Raw genomic sequence first — 19877 nt, 5'->3', positions numbered from 1 at the left:
ATTTCCTGGTAATCGGTTTGCAAATGACATTTTGTTCTCCACATAACCTGTCACAGCATTACTGATCCAACTACAGTTCAGAGTGGGGGACAGCAAGCGCAAAGGCTTATTCACTACTAGAAGACTATGAGTGATCATAGCAAGCAGATCAACAGTGTATGTAAACACTAAGACATAGCAGCCTCCCTGCCAATTCTGTGAAGCCTAAACCATGAATAAGTCCTATCTCTCTTGTACCCCTTTTGTTTGCATTCCTGGAGAAACTGAAGTAACCAGTTTTATTAGTTCACATGTCTCAGGAGAAGGCTTAATTTAGAAATGAAGATAAATGAACAAGAAGAATGCTCACTGAGATGGATTTAGCCTTTTGGACACAGGGCATTAGAGAGCTGACTGTTAGACTGAGAAGGTAGAGATACTCGTCCTGACTGCACATAGCTAAGTGACTACACAGCACAAACCAGAAAGGTGATCAGACATTTCACAGAGGACTTAAGAGGTAATAAAAACATGTTTTATCACTGCAGAACATGGTGTGAGGAAGGTACAACTTGTACTAAGAAGAAATGCTCAGCCTGTAGAGATGCATACCCAAAGATTTTAGGAAAGATCGGCTGTCAAGGTGGGTTGATGGAGTTGCTCTTTATATGAGAGAGCAGCTAGAATGTATTGAACTCCACCTGGGGGAGAGTGATGTTGAAGTCGAGAGCTTGTAGGTGAGAATCAAAGGCCAGGCTGGCAAGGGGGACACTGTTGTGGGTGTGTACTACAGGCCTCCTGATCAGGAGGAGGAGGTTGATGAGGCCTCCCATAAGCAACTGGAAGTCACGCTCCGAGGCACTGGTACTTACGGGGGATTTCAATTATCCAGATATTTGCTGGACGACCAACATGGCCAGGCATGCACGGTCCAGACAATTCTTGCAGTGCATTGAATATAACTTCCTGATGCAGGTGGTCAAGGAATTGACGCAGGGTGGGGTGTTGCTGGATCTTATTCTCACCAACAAGGAAGGACATGTTAAGGAAGTAAAAGTCGGGGGCAGCTTGGGATGTAGTGACCATGAGATGGTGGAGTTCGAGATCCTGAGTAGAGGAAGCAAAGAAAAAAGTAGGATTGCTACCCTGGACTTTAGGAGAGCCAACTTTGATCTCCTCTGGGACATACTTGGGGCTATCCTGTGGGCCAGGGTGCTAGAAGGCAAAGGGGCCTGTGAGAGCTGGTTAGCATTTAAATGACTCTTCTTCCAAGCTCAGGATTGGTGCGACCCTGTGACTAAGAAATCAGGAAAAGGTGCAAGGAGACCTGCGTGGATGAGTAAGGAGCTCATGTGCAAGCTCTGCGGAAAGAAAAAAGTACATGATATGTGGAAAAAGGGTCTGACCACTTGGGAACAATATAAGAATGTAGTCAGGGACTGCAGAGATGCAACCAGGAAGGCTAAAGCCCACCTGGAGTTCAATCTAGCTAAGGAGATAAAGGATAATAAAAAAGGCTTTTTAAAGTATGTTACCAGCAAAAGGAAGGCTAGGGAAAATGTGAGCTCCATACTTAGTGAGGAGGGAGTTCTGGTAACGGGGGATGCTGAGAAGGTGGAAATACTGAACGCCTTCTTTGCTTCTGTCTTTAATGAAAGGGTTCTCCCTCAGGAATCTCAGACCCTGGAGGTTGATGAGAGAGTCTGGGGAATGGGAGATTTCCCTTTAGTCAGGGAAGAGGTCGTCCATGAGTGCCTAAGAAACATTAAGATCCATAAATCCATGGGACCTGATGGGGTGCATCCGCGGGTGCTGAGAGAGCTGGCGGAGGTCATTGCTGAGCCACTCTCTGTAATCTTTCAGAGGTCTTGGAGAACTGGGGAGGTGCCTGAAGACTGGAGGATGGCCAATGTCACTTCGGTCTTCAAAAAGGGCAAGAAGGAAGACCCGGGTAACTATAGACCAGTCAGTCTCACCTCTGTCCCAGGGAAGGTGATGGAACAGCTTGTGCTGGATGCCATCCCCAGACAACTGGGAGATAAGGAGGTTATCAGGAGTACTCAGCATGGGTTCACCAAGGGTAGGTCGTGCTCGACCAGCCTGGTAGCCTTTTATGAAGATGTCACTAGCTGGGTGGACGGGGGGAGAGTGGTAGATGTAGTCTACCTTGATTTCAGTAAGGCTTTTGATACTGTCCCCCATGACATCCTTATAACAAAGCTGAGGAAGTATGGGATAGATGAGTGGATGGTGAAGTGGGTCGAGAATTGGCGGTCTGGCAGAGTGCAGGGGGTTGTCGTTGGCGGTGCGGTGCCTGGCTGGAGGCCTGTAACTAGTGGCGTCCCCCAGGGGTCTGTGCTGGGTTCGGTCTTGTTCAACATCTTCATCAACGACCTTGATGAGGGGATAGTGACCACCCTCAGCAAGTTTGCTGATGACACGAAGTTGGGAGGATTGGCTGACACGCCTGAAGGTTGTGCTGCCATTCAGTGAGACCTGGACAGGCTGGAGAGCTGGGCAGTAAGAAACCGGATGAGGTTTAACAAAAGCAAGTGTAGAGTCTTGCACCTGGGTAGAAATAATTGCATGCACCAGTACAGGCTGGGGGAAGACCTGCTGGAAAGGAGCTCTGCTAGAGGGACCTGGGCATCCTGGTGGACAACAGATTGGCCATGAGCCAGCAGTGTGCCCTCATGGCCAAAAAGGCCAATGGCATACTGGGGTGTATTAAGAAGAGCGTGTCCAGCAGGTCGAAGGAGGTCATCCTTCCCCTCTACTCTGCCCTGGTGAAGCCTCATCTGGAATATTGTGTCCAGTTCTGGATGCCCCAGTACAAAAAAGACAGGGAACTCTTGGAAAGAGTCCAGCGGAGGGCCACTAAGATGGTGAAGGGCCTGGAGCATCTCCCCTGTGAGGAGAGACTTAGGGAACTGGGTCTGTTTAGCCTTGAGAAAAGAAGGCTGAGAGGAGACTTGATCCATGTTAATAAATACCTGTGGTGTGGGGGCCATAGTGGAAAGGCTGGTCTCTTTTCAGTAGTGCGTGGGGACAGGACTAGGGGTAATAGGATGAAACTACAGCATAGGAAGTTCTGCACAAATGTGCGGAAGAACTTTATGGTGAGGGTGACGGAGCACTGGAACAGGCTGCACAGGGAGGTGGTGGAGTCTCCTTCCCCGGAGATATTCAAGACCTGACTGGACGTCGACCTGTGTGACATGGTGTACGGAGCCTGCATTGGCAGGGGGATTGGACTCGATGATCTCTAGATGACCCTTACAACACCTACAATTCTGTGATTCTATGACTCTGTGAATAAAACAAGATGCTGCAAAAGTAACCCAAGCTTGGAATAACCCTATTTAAAGGAGCGATACCTCTAGCTAAGAACATGTTGAGAGATATGATTTAACTGGGAAGTTTTGGTGATGGTTGGACTGGATGATCTTCTAGGTCTTTTCCAACCTTGATAATTCTGTGATTCTGTGATTCTGTGATACCTCTAGCTAAGAACATTTTAAACTGTTACGTTTTTGTATGTCCAACTTAGGAAGATACCCTTGTGTACAACAATACAAGCCATTAAAGCCAATACATTCATGTGTATATTTTAATATACATTAAATATACAGGCTCACGGGCTGTCATAGGGCGCTGCGGTTCTGTGACCTCAGAGCTCATTGTGCTGTCAGTGCAGAGATTCTTGGATACAGGGAAGGGTGTCAAATAAACAGAGGTTTGGTCTCGGCGTGTATCATGGGGACGCTTTGTCCGTGTCTACAAGCGCACACACCACACACAGGCACACACGTGTAAAGACGCTTCGATGTCATAAGAGGGACCACACAAAGGAGAGGCACCAAGCAACGGATTCACGAATCAGGCTTTATTGGGAGGCAGACCCGGAGACTGTCACAGAGCAGCGAGGGCCGGAGGTGCAGCGCTCTCCTCACGCACTGACAGCTGCAGGGCTGACACCAGGAGCATGCCGTGTTCCAGCCGTGTCCGTGTCCCTGGCCTAGAAGACAACAAACCCTCCTCCACCACCCGCGCTCACGGGTGATGCGAATGGGAGCAGAAGCGCCTGGACTACACTCACAGTGTTTCCACACCGTGCCCATCCACCCCTTCCTCTCCCTATCTCTTCTCACTTCAGCCCCTGCTTCTCCCCATCCCTTCTCACCTGGGCTCCTGCTTCTCCCTATCTCTTCTCCCCTCGGCCCCTGCTCCTCCCCACCCCTTCTCACTGCAGCCCCTGCGTTTCCCCTCCCTTCTCACTTCAGCTCCTGCTCTGCTGCTGCTCGCTCTGCCGCTGTCCGCTCTGCTCTGGGCTGCCGGCTCACTGGCACTGCCGGCTCACTGGCACTGCCCTTTATATACCTGCAGGGGGGGTTCCACCGTTCTACCCTCTGTGACTCTGCCTCCACATCACCATGGCAGGTGGACGCTGGGAGCTCATGGAAGGCCCGCCCCTCAACTGCCAGCGTCTTCTTGATTGATTTAGTTTGCTTTTTGCAGTTCTAATGAAGAAGCAAAATAACCAATCGTAAAACACACTGTAACTCCAACTCAAAAGTGTTAAATATATGGTACCACAAACACAAAGTGTTTCAACAATTATTTCATTTCATTAAAACCTGGTACAAAACCATCTCAAAGAGGCATTTTCATTGCTAGAAATTTTAGAAGGAGAAAAGATTTTGAGTAGACCACGCATTATTCTGGAAGCAAATCCTCTCCCAGTTCTTCGTCAGCAAAGTCATCTTCCTCTGTTCTTTTCCTTGCTGCAGTTTTAGGTCTTTCTGCTTGTGGGCCAAGCGGGTCTATGTAGGAAGCATCTGGGATTTAAACAAGTACATTTGAAACAGTTATCTGCAAGTCCTTTTAGCCTTGGTTTTAAACACCTCTAATCAAACACCAGACTGCTTTCTAACATGACACATCTGGAAAGGTTTCTTCTTTGCAATGCAGACTAGAAAGATCACTGAAGGAGAAGATACCACATTTCGATTCTTAAGATATTTTTTCCCGACCTGGCCTTGTCTGAGAAGTCACAATATGTAAGATGCCCACTTGCCTTTTTCTTTATTGCCGCTGCTTTAATCGGGCTCACTTGTTCCAGGCAAAGCTTTTAGTTTGCCACTCAGTCTTTCCCCTTTGCCACCACCAGCATCTGGAAGGCAAAAATATATGTATAGATAATTAAAAATAGTCAATAGGCAAGAAACATTTTATTGTAGGTGATTAGATTAGAATGCTCATTACTTCATTGGGCCTGATGGGATTCACTCCAGAGTACTTAAGATGTTAGCAGATGTTATGTTTGTATTCTTCTCAACAATTTGCCAAAGGTTTTAGGAGACTGAGTAGAGCCCTGCTGACTGGAAGCTAACCAATATTATAATGGGCTTTTTAAATAACACATTGGTGAGGAGATCAGAAGATTGGGACATTTTTGATAAGGCAGAAGAAAAAACACCTTTGCATGTGTAGCTCTACACTGTCAAGAAAGATGTAGTTACATCACAGTGTTAAAGTTCTTTGAACTCTACAGACGTATGCATTTTCATTTAACAGCCATATGGAAGAATCTGAAAACAAAATTGGCAGGAAGTCAATTTAATTTGAAAAAAATATATAATTAAGACATATTTAGGAAGAAAATATATCTTTTTCTTAGGTATTACTATTTACAAAATTCAACAAAAGACTAGAAAATCTGTAATCAGTCCTAATCTGTAGTTTTTTATAAACAAAGAAATTATGCAAAATCATTGCTTAGTACTTGTTACATCTCTGAAAATGTATTTCCAAGTCCCGCTCTCTTCTGCTGACCTGAGAATAAGATGTGAATAGTTGAGAGAACTGTTTTCTTGTCATCATTGTAGCTAATACAGAGAACAAAAGGTAGTTACACAAACCTGACTTAACAAGTCTTGACATGTGACTGAATGTAAAAAACAATAAGGCTGAAGAGATCCTTTTGGCTTTAGCTTATATACCTTAACCAGACCATTCCAAAGTTTTAAGATGTTTTTTTATCCTCATGCAGAGATGCTTTCCTGCAAGACATCTGGCATTTGTCCAGAAAGAATGAGAATTGAGACAGGCAAGAAAAAAAATGTCCTAAACACACCAAAGTATCAGATAAAGTGTAGTTTCAGAGCAGATTAAAAGATGGATGATTTTTCCATATATGGATTCTCAGGACACCATATGGGGATTACATTAATTACTTAAACAAACCAAAGAATTTCCTAAATACAGGTTGCACATTGATTACAATGCCAGGCCCTGAGTATAATGGGTAATATGTGTATAAAATGAATAAAAAAACATTTTAGAAACAAAAGGCCAAAGCACAATCTCAATAGATTCAATCATGTGCAAAGCCCTAAGTGAAAATCAAGCAGTTGTGAAGCAGAAAAATATCTGGCACAAGAGTTGTTAACATGCAAGTTGGGAGCCAGACTAAGATTTCATTGCAGGAGTGAATAGATTGTACTTTTACTTTTCTGTTCTACCCTTTACTCCAGCTGTTATCAAAAGCCTTCCCATTCTGTTCTGCCATCTCTTTCCATAAGACACCTATGTGAGGGAAACCTCCTGCTCTTCATTGCTTTAGTGATTGGATGACTTGCGAGTCCTGCTTCAGCTAGGAGACATGCTGTGTATTCTTGTAAAACAATCGACTTCAAGCCTGCTTCTTTTACTTTCCAGTCTTTGTGCCAAACTGAAATTTGGAGTGTTAGAAGATTTAAAATCATGAAATCTTGATTTTATTTATTTATCTTTTTATTTATTTGTGTGCGTGCAGGTATGCAAAGGGCTGATGATTCAGCACAAATTTGAATCTTATGGGGCCAATTTAGGGATGTGCAGTTTTATAGAGCACCTCAATTACCTCATTAGATAATTGCTTACACAGTGAGGGGGTCTGGAAGCTATCAAAGAGATAGTCCTTAATAGATCACATAAACAGATTTTTGAACAAAGGCAATCAAAGATCAAAAAGGGAGAGAGGGCCAAGAAAGAGGCAGAGGTCTTTTCCAACCTGAGTAATTCTGTGATTCTATGATTCTATGTAATTCTGCTCTGGGAGAAGTCCAACAGTTCAAGTGGTAAACATCCAGTATAGAGAACTCTTCTTGACATCTTTGCCTGAATGGTAGCACTCTGAAACTGAAGCATGAGAATGAAAAAATTATGAAAAAAAAATACCATCTGAGGGGTGAGATGGAATTGAAAGTGGAAAACAACATATAAGTCAGGAAATTGAAGTGCAAGAAAAGATGGTTTCTCTATAAGCAGGTGGTGGTGGTAAAGTACACTGTCATGAGCCCTTATCCTCCTGACAATGTGCATTAGTAGGAAATTTAAAAGATGCTGGAATGCAGATTGTGAATTCTTCCTCTCGCTTTACTAGTATGAACCTGAGGTAATGGGTAAATGCTGATGGCTGTAAGATAGAGTCTTTCAGGGCAGCCATGATAGCTGAAGAAATTTATTGCCTACCCTTCTCAATAGAAATAAAGGGTGGATGGAAGAGAGTGATGTCAGCACTCTACAGATGGGAAGGAGATGGAAGAGAACAATAATTGTTAAGCTTAAGGTCAAAGTCACTGATAGGAAAAAAAAAAACACACCACCTTTAATAGGTGTGATCAGATTTTTGGGAAAATTCTGAAAAAAGACTCTCAGTTTTCCTTCAGTTTATAGCTTTGGGTCAGCTATCACCTCTCTGTCTAAGCCTGAGTGGGCTAGGAGGTGAGTGCAGCATCTGGAAATGAGAAAAGAATTTATGTAAAGAGTGGGTGGGTCTCCATTCAAACCAGTGCTATATACAGTATTGGATGATCTTCTGAGAAAAGCAATTGTTTTGCACCTGCAAAAACGAGTCAGAAACAGTGAGTTGGTATGAATTTTCCCTCTAGGGTGCATGGGCTACAGAATTAACTGGACGGACATTTGTGCAACATATTTGGCAATGGACCTGTGATACATTCCTAAAGCTGAAGATTTTATTCACAGTATCTATGGACCTGTTGATATACATCAGCTTGCTAGTGATCAAATAGACTGTGGGAGGCTTTCCTATCCCTACATAGTGAATAAAGAAAACTGAGTGATGAGGATATTAAGAGTTAAAACACACTAAAATCTGAATCCACATGCCTACTTCAGACTCTTCCTACAGCCCTAACTCTCTGCAGCTAGCTGGCTATCACATGCCAGTCAGACTCTTTCCAGAATGAGTCACTCTGGTTTCCAAATTTGTCTTTCCCAAATAAAAATGAAAAATTCCAACAGTCTTACTTTTTTTTTATTTTATTTTATTTCTATAGAAAAGGGGGATGGAACATCAAGTACGTATAGTTGTAGAATTGTTTTCTATTTCCTTTTACATCCCTAGTCTAGACAAGAGGTACTATGATGAACCCTGTCTTTGCTGCCAATACCAACAGCACTTTGTGGTCTTGTTAGCTCACATCTGGCTGATACCCAAGGACAGACATAACTAATGAGTAGCCCTTTCGATGGTCATTCCAGCAATTCATTTGGGCTACCCTTTCAAACAGCATGGAGAAAAGAGAGAAGTTCTTTTGTACTGGGCAGTGTTTCACACACTGCACTTAAATGAGAAGTGCAGTTATATTATAAAGTTTTATATAAATGAGAGCATTGTATACTCACAAGGAGATTGGTATGTTTGATCTCAGCTGTTACTGATTTACCTTTCCCACATGATAACATTCATTAGGCAGGATAAGTAAAGGCTGGTGTGTTCCATTTCAATTATTATTGGTAAAATACAGACACTACATTGGGTGGAGCTTCCGAGTAGTTTCAGTAGACTTAAGCGTGAAAACATTTTCCTACCAAGCCATGACACGGGATGACTTATGACTTTTCTGTATCCTTTCCTGTCTCCTCCCCACCCCACTCACCATTCTTTTTTTTTTTTTTTTTTTTTTTTAACTAACTCTTTTTCACTATTGCTAAATTTGTTTTCTGGTCCAGGGAATCATGATGCCACTTGAAATTATTTGCTTTCCGCTTCCACATTTCTACTGTGCACTTGTGATGTTACATGAGAGCAAAGCACAGATCTTCATGCCTGAAAAGACCAGGCATTTGTATTCCAAAAGATTCACTGATTTATTAGAGCAACATATAGGAGACCCTTCTTGGAGCAGGTACTGGACAAGAGGATCTCCAGATGTCTTCCCACCTCAGCTACTCTGGTTATTTGAGCCCCAGCAGAGGACTCAGTCTCTCCACAGTGTATGTTTTAAGATTGTTTAGTTGCAGTCTCCCAGAGCATCAAATAATTTAGAATATGCTTTGTACAGAAGTAAGGGAAAAATAACAGTAACAATAACAAGGAACAAAAATAATATATCCTCAGAAAACATATCTCTCTTACTATTCGCTTCAGAGGAGCCCAGGGTGTTACTCACATTTAGATACATAAGTGGAAATTTCCAGACCTAAGAGAGATGAATGCTATCCCAAATATTTTGATTTTTCAGTTGAATGAATGAATGAATGTGTTTCCACATGTTCTTCCCTTTCTTTGGATAATATTTTAAAACATTCAGAGGTTCCCGTAAAAGAAACACCCACTTCACATTCATTGATTTGTTTTAAAAAACATTTTCTTCTTAGTTATCTGTTTGCTGAAACACAGAAATCTACTTGCACACACTTGCAGACACATTTGTGAAAAGCCTCCATTAAGCTTTCAGATTTTCTGAGTCTTCACAGTTCCTTTTCATTTGAGTTGAAGAGATGAATACACACTTGTACAGAATATCAGGCCCAAACATTCTTAAACTTTCACAATAGTTGAATATTTGAAAATGTTGACCTTTCATGTCCATGTCATATTCAAATTACTTCAGTATTTTAGGAATGACCTGAACTGTTAACATCAACTTAAGCATATGATGTTCCATTGTACCTATGGAAAGTAATATGCACTGTGTGCCATATAATGTAGCTAGTGTCTGAAAGTGGTAAAATAATACAGAACTATAAAAAATTACAAGCAGTGAATTGTACTTTGAATTGTCCTTGAAGCTGCAGGTACTGCAGGCATAACCTTCTCATGATTATTTTGCCAGACAGAGGTGGATGAACATATAATAAGGATTTGTGTTGATTAAAAAAACCCCAGACTTATCTGAATGCACTTTGTAAAAAGAAGCCATTAGAAACACATGCTTTCCTTGTTTGAGAGGAGGTAGGATCTCACAGATGTTCTCTCCCAGGCTCTTTTTCTTATGCATCTTCTTCTATAGACTCTTTTCTCCTTGCTCTTGGCACTGCAGCAGAGAGTTGGTGACATCAGACTTTGTCTCAGTTGTGCTTCCAATCCATTAAACAGAGCCAGGCAGCAATACCCTTTTTATAAGAGAAAAGTTATAAAGGCATGCACAGGAGTGGAAGCGGTATTCTGGGTATTGTGGCAGTGAGCAAACTCAGAATTTATTTGCCCTTTAGAATGGCCTTTGCACTCCTGCACTCCATGTGACTCAATTAAATATTCAATCAGATTCCATATACAGTATTGTGATGTTGGTTATCTTATGCCTGATTTCTGGTAAGAATATGTGAGTTTTTAATAATCAGATTGCATTATGATATTTCCTGCTTGATTTGTATGCTCATGAGCAGAATTCTCTTTGAAGGAGAATGTTTTTATATAGAAAAAACATCATCTCAAGGTAGAGTGTTGTATCCTTGAAGATCTACAGAACATAGAGTATTTGTTTGACTGATAAATATGCCATAAGATGAGGCTGACTGATGAGCAAAACTAGAGTCTGGTAAGGAATGGATCAAGTGAGAGTTCTTTAATGAGTGGAGAGTGAGAGGTGTTTGCAAGATGTGGTAATGGTTTTGTTTGGAAAAAAGGACATTAGGAGAAAGGAGTAAATGTTCAGTATTGGTAATACATGCCACCTGGCATCAAGTAAAGTTTGGAGAAAAGAATGCTCTGAGGAGACCTCTCTGTGGTCTTCCAGTATATTAAGGGAGCATATAAACAGGAGGGAGAATGTCTGTTTATGAGGGTGGATAGTGATAGGACAAAAAGGAATGATTTTAAACAGAGACTGAGGAGGTTTCAGTTAGATATTAGGAGGAAGTTTTTCACACAGAGGGTGGTGACGCACTGGAACATGTTACCCAAGGAGGTTGTGGATGCCCCATCCCTGGAGGCATTCAAGTCCAGACTGGATGTGGCTCTGGGCAGCCTGGTCTGGTGGTTGGTGACCCTGCCCATGGCAGAGGGGTTGAAACTAGGTAGTCACTGTGGTCCTTTTCCACCCAGGCCATTCTGTGATTGTATGACTATATGATTGTATGATTGTATGATTCTATGACTCTATGATCCTATGAAAAAGTTTTATAATCTCCTGCTTCTGTTATTTTTGATCCCATTACTTAAAAAGCAGGACAAACTCAAGGTGGTGAAGATCTGGAGATGTGCCCCTTCTTCACCTCTAGCAAGGTGAAGCAGTTTCTCTAATGACTGGTACTGGCAGACCAGATCTACAACTTGTTTGTTCATGGAATTGTTTCCCAGACAAGTCAATTTTTTGCCACCTTTTTCTTTGTTCTTTCAACTTCTGGTATACATAAATCAATCGTTAAGTTGGCTTTGCTGTGCTAGAGAAAGCTTTTGCCATGCAGCTTATGGATAACTATGTACCACCTGTGGGTTTTACATTTGGTTTAGACTCCTGCATTCAACTTTGACATGAGGTGAAGCACAGTGCTAGAGTGAGCAGTGGTTTGTGTGCCTGGGTGCACAGAGCACAGGAGACTAGGGGAGTATTTTTTTCCTGTCTGGGGGACTATTTACTTTTGTTGAGCCTCTGTCACATGTTGTGCAATTGCCTCTCTGGCCTTCCTCCCCCTTTTCCAGCGTGCATTTCAGTTGAAGGGTTAGCACAACTTGACAATATGACAGTGTTTATTACTCAAAAGAATATTGTCTGACTTTTGATTGAATGTCAGCACTTCTTTGAACAGGCTTTTTCTGATGGAATTAATTAGTGGAGGAGTGATGCTGCCCTGTGGCCCTTGGCTGGCCTTTAGCCCTGCAGCTTCACAGGGAGGTTGATCAAGCTGTTGAAATGGCCCTAAATGACGAAAAACTAGGGGGAAGCTGTGAGGGGAGAACAAGATTTCACCCAACCTGTAAGCAAACTTCTCCTTTTGTCCTATGAATCTACCAGAAAGTGCAGTTCTGCCTAATTTACTTTAAGTCTATCCTTGCTCTGTCCTTTCAGGCCACACAAAGTGAGGGTCTTTCATTTTGTTTCTCTGCTCCAAGCTACGCTGGCTATTGGTTTGTTTCAGGGTGTTTATTTTACTTGTTTTCTCTTGCTCTGTGTTTTTTTTCAACTGTGAGGCCAGGCCATGCACAACCTCCAGTAGCTCTGATCTGTGGTACCGGAATGCAGGCCCATGTCCTGCCCCATCCTGTGTGGTTTTATCCTTTGCAGTGGAGTACTCAGTTGCAGGAATAAACAAGAGCAACAAGGCTATCTGGGATAGGGCCATTTGCTTCCCTTCATACCTTTTCCCATTTTAAGTCATCTTTTCCTTCTATTCATTTTTACTCACTGGGAGTGTTATGTTTAAAAATAGATCTAGAGTATTCTTGAAAGTTTTATTTTATAGTGAGCAAAATCAGCTGTTTTGAAAAGTTGTCAGTGTAAATTACCTCCCACTAGCATTGCTGTAGTTTGTATTTAGTTCAGACAGCCACATTTTATATGCGACTACTATCAATTTATTAAACAGAGTATTCCTGAGAATGTTCTGTTGCACATTAGGAACTGGTCTTGAAGTGGTTATTCTTCTAAAACTTCTGCTTTTTCTTGTTTCCCATGTGTTTTCTGTAGTGCTGTGGCTTAAGGCACTTCAATAATCAAACTTAGCCTCTCTCCTTGTATCAGTTTCCTCTGACAGCAAAGACAAAAATGTCTGTATATGTACATGTTGGTGCACATCTGTATGTAAACAGGATTACAACAGAGACAGTGGGCAAAGCATGTATTGTGGTCCTTTGAATCTGTTATTGCTACATGTTTGCAGGCTGAAGCTTTTTAGACTCAGACAGTCTTGATTTTTCTCAATGCTTTGTTTCTGTGAGCTGGGAATATTTGGGAAAGCACTTTGCATGACCAGGCTATCTAATATCTCTATAAAGATACCTCTTTGGCTATCATGGTGATAAATCCAGACAGTAAGAAAAAGGCATTCATAGTTCTAATTCCTTAGAAAATAAGAATTTTAATCAAAACTGACACTAGAATAAATCAGATGAAGGAAATCTGTTCTCAATCTACTCTGGGTGAAATCTGTTGACCAGTCATTCTGCTTCTCTAACTTACTACTTAAATTTGCTAAGGGTTTTGCTAAGATTTTTGTCAGCTCTCTAAGGTTAGTATCAAATTACTTCCAAACCTGAGACATCCTTAACCTCAGACTGTCTTTTCTGTCCTTCATCTCTCTCATCATTAAGTCCACTTGTCACCACTCCAGTAACATTGCCAGAACCTGGCTTCTCTTTTTCCTCTGCCTCTCTTCAATACACCGTTCATGCCTTATTCAATTTGCATCTCATTGTTTCCGTTGCCTCTTATTGGAGTCTTCTGAAATCTTTTCTAATCTTGTGCAGTGAAGTTGGTTGAACAATGAGGGGGAAAAAAAAAAGCCAAAGGAAAAGAAAGAAAGAAAGAAATCCCAGACTTATGTCTGGTATAAATCGGTGAAACTTCAGTGATCCCATTGTTGGCAATAGAATGAAATGGATTTCATACCAGCCTGGAATATCACACTCCAAGTACATTTCAACTTCTTTGTATTTTGGTACTGTTCTACATAGAAAATTCTGGGTTGTTTTTGTCATGTGTAGATGGGATTGACTTTTGTTATTAACTTATTATTGACTTTCAGTATATATTCACGTAGGAACAGGGATATCACTATGCAGAAAGACTATTTTCTGGCTCATTATTTCTTAATTGTTAATCTTCTCCTATTTGAATTGTTTTGGACATGACTGACTACTTCTCATAATTAACTATGAGCAAGTATTTTGCAAGCATTGAGTATATGATATAAATTGATTTACATAAATTCCTGGACAATAACCTATAGCAGCTTCTCAAAATTGAGGATGTACTTGTCAGTGATTCACTGATGAGAAAATACAGCTGAAGGCTTCAAATAGTTTATTCATGATAACTAATTTGTCGAGTTCTTTCCCGGAAAATCTGACAGCTAGAAGTGGCTTTAGCTCTCTTCTAGACCTTTTGTGCTCCCATCAAAGTCTTCAATTTCAATTTTTTTGTTTGTAAATCTCTCTTTTAATACATTCCTTTTCCCCAGCTCTTCCTCCACTCACTCTCCCTCAGGTTTCTGAAGGCAGTAGTATCATGGCATATGAATGATGAGTTGGATAGTATTGATATTGACATTTGTCCCATGTCAGGTATCATAGAAGAGCAGAGGTAGGAAGGCATCTCTGGGCATTGTCTAGTCCAATCTGTCTGCTCTGAGCAGACTAAGATATATACATGTATATATTGCACTGTCCATATACAGGCATGACCAGAGACCTGAAGATGTCAGATAGCCACTCACATTGTAAGTCCTTGAGAACATTCCTGTCATTCTGAATTCTCTCTCATACTCAGCAGTACCTGTCCACATCTGTGTGTCAAAAAATATTCAATGGCACCATATTCATTAACAATATATGTACAAATGCACATGACACACTGGTATTCTGGGACCGGTCTTTTTAAGATCATTGACTCAGGCTCTATTTTTGAAACTGCAATTAAATGCACAGTTAATTGCTAGCCCAGCTGATCCCACTTATTTATCACACTTCTCAAATTAAAGGCACAATCAAGTAATAAGGATGTCTAAGTGTTATTATTTGCACATGATCTTGATTACAGATGCAAAATATAGCAAGAAGAAAGAACATTAATAATACTGTGTTTTTTTGCAAGCTCTACATTGTATAATTGGAACTATCTTTGGCTGTGCTACTTCTGGAACTTCTGGAGAATATGGTATTAAGCAAGAGAATTAAAAAGAAAGTCTTCACAGATGCTCCCAGAAAATAAATAAAGCAAAACAAAATTCTTGTTATTTTTATTTCATATTACCACTAAAGATCTGGAAACCTGCCTAGACTGGCAAGTTTGACACATGGCATATTTCATGCTTCATTATTACTAAATGAACAAGTATCAAATCTTGATAAAAGACTTGCATTTTTCTTGCAAAAGTCATTAAAGACTCCCTTTTACAAGAGTATGGTTGAATTAATCCTTGTGAAGCACAATCAAAATTTAACTCATTAGCTTCTCTAGAAATCCCATTCCCACCTGTATCTCAGAAGTGAGCATCAGCATCTCTGAAAGCTCCATGAGCACCAATCTGAATCTGTAGTACTGTGTAGGGCTTTCCCTGGGCTGAAGTTGTGTGTCTCCCATGGAATGTGAGAGCAAACCAAACCCAGAGGCTGCCCTACCTTCTGCTCTCAGCACTCTTCTGTTTGCAGCTCAGAAAACTTGAAGAGGAGAAAATACTGAGGTGGTGGGGAAAGGGCAAGAGCTGGGAGGAGACATGGATGTTTGGGAGTACACACAAGTGTGGGATGTGACCAGGGGAAAAGTAAGCAAAAGCAGAAAACAAGGAGTGGGGAACAGAGATAACTGATAGAGGCTGGGAAGGAAGTAAAGGCAGGATGAGAAAAAGGTGGTATAAGAAGCAGGAAAAATGACCAAAAACACGTAAGGACCTAAAAAAATACCTTTGTTTCCCTACACACTTCCTTTAGATGAATGCTGCATGAAAAAAATATTTCTTCTTTTTGAAAGAGAGAACAGAATAACTGTGCATGTCCACATGCATAGCTGGGATGTAAGGATGATTTACAAACCCTCTGATACCTCCTCCAGGTTAAGGAAATGTTAAAGAGGACATGTACCAGGACAGACTCTGATCTCCAAGTTGAGTCCAACTCACTAACCACTTCCTGCTGAGCCTAATCATCCAAACATGGTTTTATCTAAATGATTTTCCACTAATCCATGTTGTTTGTCCCACTGTGGATACTAAGTAAAAGGCCTCACTTAAGTCACTGTAACTGACGTCCACTGCTCTCCATGTCTCTAGTGATTCAGTGATTTTTTTCATGGAAACAACAGAGATTTGTTAGGCATGATTTACCCATGATAAGTTTATGCTGGCTGTTCTTTCTGTGCTTAGGAATTTAATCCAGGAGGACCTGTTCCAACATTTTTCTAGATGCCAAAGTAAGGCTGACAAGTCAGTTGTTGTCTTGATTATCCTTTTAAACTTTTTTGAAGATATGTTCAGCAGCCATCAAGAGATCTCCTTGACTTGAAAGACATTTAAAATGTTAGAACAGTCTTGCAAGGGCATTGTCCAGTTCTATCCTGACCCTTGGGTGCAACCTATCTGTTCCCACAGATGTGAGTGTGCTGAGTCCTCCCAGGCAATCCATGACTGGATCTTCATCTACTGCTGGTGGTTGTTCTCTTGAATTGTTTCACTAAGCACAGTGGCAGGGGAGATCATGGTGTAGACTGAGGCAATGAAAGCAATGAATATTGCATTCTCACCCACATCTGCTGTCACTCTGCTTTCCTCTCTTCCTTTCCACTCTTTTCCTCTCTTTAATTCTCCTCTCTTCTGCCCCCTCCCCCCAGCAACTAATAGAAAAGACAGTTCCATCCCTTGGATCATGTACACCTTTAACAAGATATTTTGCGTTCTCTGTCATTCCAGGGACATCTGAACAGTGAGTGAGTGCTGTTTTGAACATTATCTGTCCAGCAGCCCTGATAATCTTGAGTGAATCCTTCTCAACCTATAATAGATGAAGAGCAAAGTAATGAGATAGACGATTGCAGGAACCAGGACAATAAATGTGAAAGGACAGGACATGCAAAATATCTTGTTAAGGTCAAGGATTTGTGGAATCCTTAGTACAGGGAAGACATGGACCTACTTGAGTGTGTTCTGAGGAGGGCACACAATCCAAGGGATGGAACCCCTACCTATGAGGACAGGTTGAAAGCTAGGCTGTTCATCCTGGGGAAGAGAAGAATCCAGGGACACCTAAGAGTGTACTTTCAGTATATAAAGAGGGGATGTAAGAAAGAAGGGGAAAGACTTTTTAGAAGAGTTTGATTGGATAGGACAAGGGGAAATGGTTCCAAACTAAAACAGTGGAGATTTATATTGGGCATAGCAAAAAAGCTTTTTACAATAAGGGTAGTGAGGCTGCCCAGAGTTGTGGTGGATACCCTGTCCTTGGAGATATTCAGAGTCAGGCTAGGTACAGCTCTGAGCCACTGGATCAAGCTGTAGGTGTCCCTGTTCATTGCAAAGGTGTTGGGCTAGGTGGCCCTTAAAGATCCCTTCCTGCTCAAACAAAATCTATGAATCTATGATTCTATGTGTACCTACATACACACATGTACATGTAAAAATATATGCCTATATTTAATCAACCTTACGAATAAACCAATAGTCAGCACTGCATCAGATTTTCTACTGCTGGACTTATTCATAATTACATTGATTGCACATGAACAACTGGATGATTACTTTGATTGTCTATGAGAGCTAGAAAGGAGGTCACCAGCTGAATTTGTCTGTAACAATAACATAATGTCAAAATAAAGACTATTTCTTTCTTGTCCTATTCTGAAAAAATAGGTGTTAAGCTATTTCAATCCTACTGGATTTTCATTCTTGAGATGTAAAATGACCATAAAATGCTCAGAAAATTTTTCCAGACTCACTTCATTTGTTACATTTTCTTTGATGAGAATGGGGGAAACATTATGATAAGAAAAAGTCTTATGAAAACTAGTTCACTGTAACTTTATTAGCAATCCAATGATTCCCCCATTTCCTGCTTTTACAAAGCAGAAACAATGCAGTGTATCTTTTTTTTTAAACATCTTTCTTTGTATCTATTAAAAAATCAGAGACCTAGTATTTTCTAGAGCCAGTCCTTTTCTTCATTTTTGTCTCACTAGCCTCATTTTCACAGCTTTTATGTTCTTCACTTCTCTTGCCAGACTTTGAGGGTTGTGAGCTGTATTTTTGTTTTGTTTTGTTTTGTTTTGATACCCTAGACGCTAAATGTCAAGATTTCCAGACACTCCTTTTCCAGTGCCAAAGGGTTAAAGAAGAATGTTTGGTTGTTTGGTAGGTTTTTCCATGATTTTATGGCTCTGCAAAATGCACATCCAAAGCAGTAAAAACAAAAGGCAGCGACACGGAGATTTAGTCTGATTTTTCCACCTTCGTCATTGTATGAGATTTGCCTCTACACCCATTTGACAATGGCAGCAGCACAATTAAGACTGCTTTCTAAAGGAAGTCTTCCTGGCCTATCTGAGGATGATCATAGACATTTTGTGTGGTTCTCTGCTGTCATGTTTTGTTAAACAAGAGTATGACAGTAGGGCAGCACAGATTTTACTGAGAAAATCAGCTCTTGTTGCTTTGATTGTTTGCTTCTCCAGAGCTTTTGCATGTGTTTTTTGTTGTTGTTGTTGTTTTTTTGTTTTTTTCTGTGGCAGTATGGTTTCATACCAAAATTTTACTCTTACAGGCTGGTATTACAGGCCATTTTCCTGTATGCCTATCTGAGAACATAATAAGATTTAATAAGCCCAGTTGTAGGATGTTGCACTTGGGTGAAAGTGATCCCAGACATGTCTATAGACTGAGAGAAGAACTCAGAGAGCAATTCTGTAGAGAAGGAACTAGAAGTTCTGGTGGATGAAAAGCTGTACAAAAATGATCAGATTTCTGGAGCACCTCTCCTATGAGGAAACATTGAGGGAATTGATATTTTTTACCTTGGAGAAGACAAGGCTCTGGGGACACCTCATTGCTACTTTCCAGTACTTAAGGGGAACTTATAAGCAAGAGGAGGAATGATTTTTTGTACAGGTAGATAGTGTTATAACAAGGGGGAATGTACTTGAACTAAAAAGGGGGAAATTTAGGTTAGGTTTAGGATGTTAGGAAAAAAGTTCTTTACTCAGAGGGTGGTGAGGTACTGGCACAGGCTGCCCAGAGAAGCTGTGGATGCCCCATCCCTGAAGGTGCTCAAGTCCAGGATGGGCCCTGGTTAGCTTGAGCTTGTGGGTGGTAGCCCTGAACACAGCAGAGAGTTAGATCTTGATGATCCTTCAGGCCTCTTCCAGCCTAAGGTGTTCTATGATTCTATGATTCCATGATGTCCAGCTCTATGGCAGCAGGTGCTCAGCAATATCAGCTGCAGAAGCAAGAGGATGATGAAGCCACAGAGTATATTGGTATGTTTATTTGCAGTGTCATATTCAGTCAAAACTAACATTTATAACTCAGATCCTTTATGACGTTCTCTACCGCAGTGTAAATGCCCAAGAATAAACATATCATCTTGAAATGAAAGATCATGACAGCAGCTGAGACAGATTGTCATCTCATCTTCAGGTTAAAAATTCAAATTTCCCAATGTGGCTAAGCATGATTACTGCTGTGTCTACAGACTGTGAAAAAACAGACAAATGAGAATGTACTGAGTAATAGATTTTGAAATAACATAAAGTTCCTTGTCTGTCAGTAGAAAATAACACTCTGTTCAACCAATATATTATTTCATTGCAATCTCAGTCTGGTGTGGAATTGCTGTTTCTGTACAGGGATATATATTTTATGGGCATTAAGGAAAAAAGAGCACTTTTTATTAAGTTTGTGAAGCTGCTTGGCTATTGCTAAAGCCAACAGAAACAAGCATTTGGACTCTTTGCTTTTATTCCCCT

General features: G+C 41.1%; 1 long non-coding RNA gene across 1 annotated transcript; it reads right to left on the bottom strand.

Annotated features, from left to right (window-relative positions):
- Positions 1-3850: 3850 nt before the first annotated feature.
- Positions 3851-7161, bottom strand: LOC107308339 (uncharacterized). The gene is made up of 4 exons (XR_001552752.2): positions 7034-7161; positions 5057-5152; positions 4258-4817; positions 3851-3997 (listed from the first exon to the last, which is right to left on the bottom strand). It is a non-coding gene; the product is annotated as an uncharacterized LOC107308339 (long non-coding RNA).
- Positions 7162-19877: the final 12716 nt, after the last annotated feature.

The sequence above is a fragment of the Coturnix japonica genome, chromosome 1 (assembly GCF_054131305.1).
Source record: "Coturnix japonica strain WE chromosome 1, WE-NBRP24, whole genome shotgun sequence".
Taxonomy (NCBI): Eukaryota; Metazoa; Chordata; class Aves; order Galliformes; family Phasianidae; genus Coturnix; species Coturnix japonica.
This window is presented reverse-complemented; position numbering and strand designations above follow the sequence as displayed.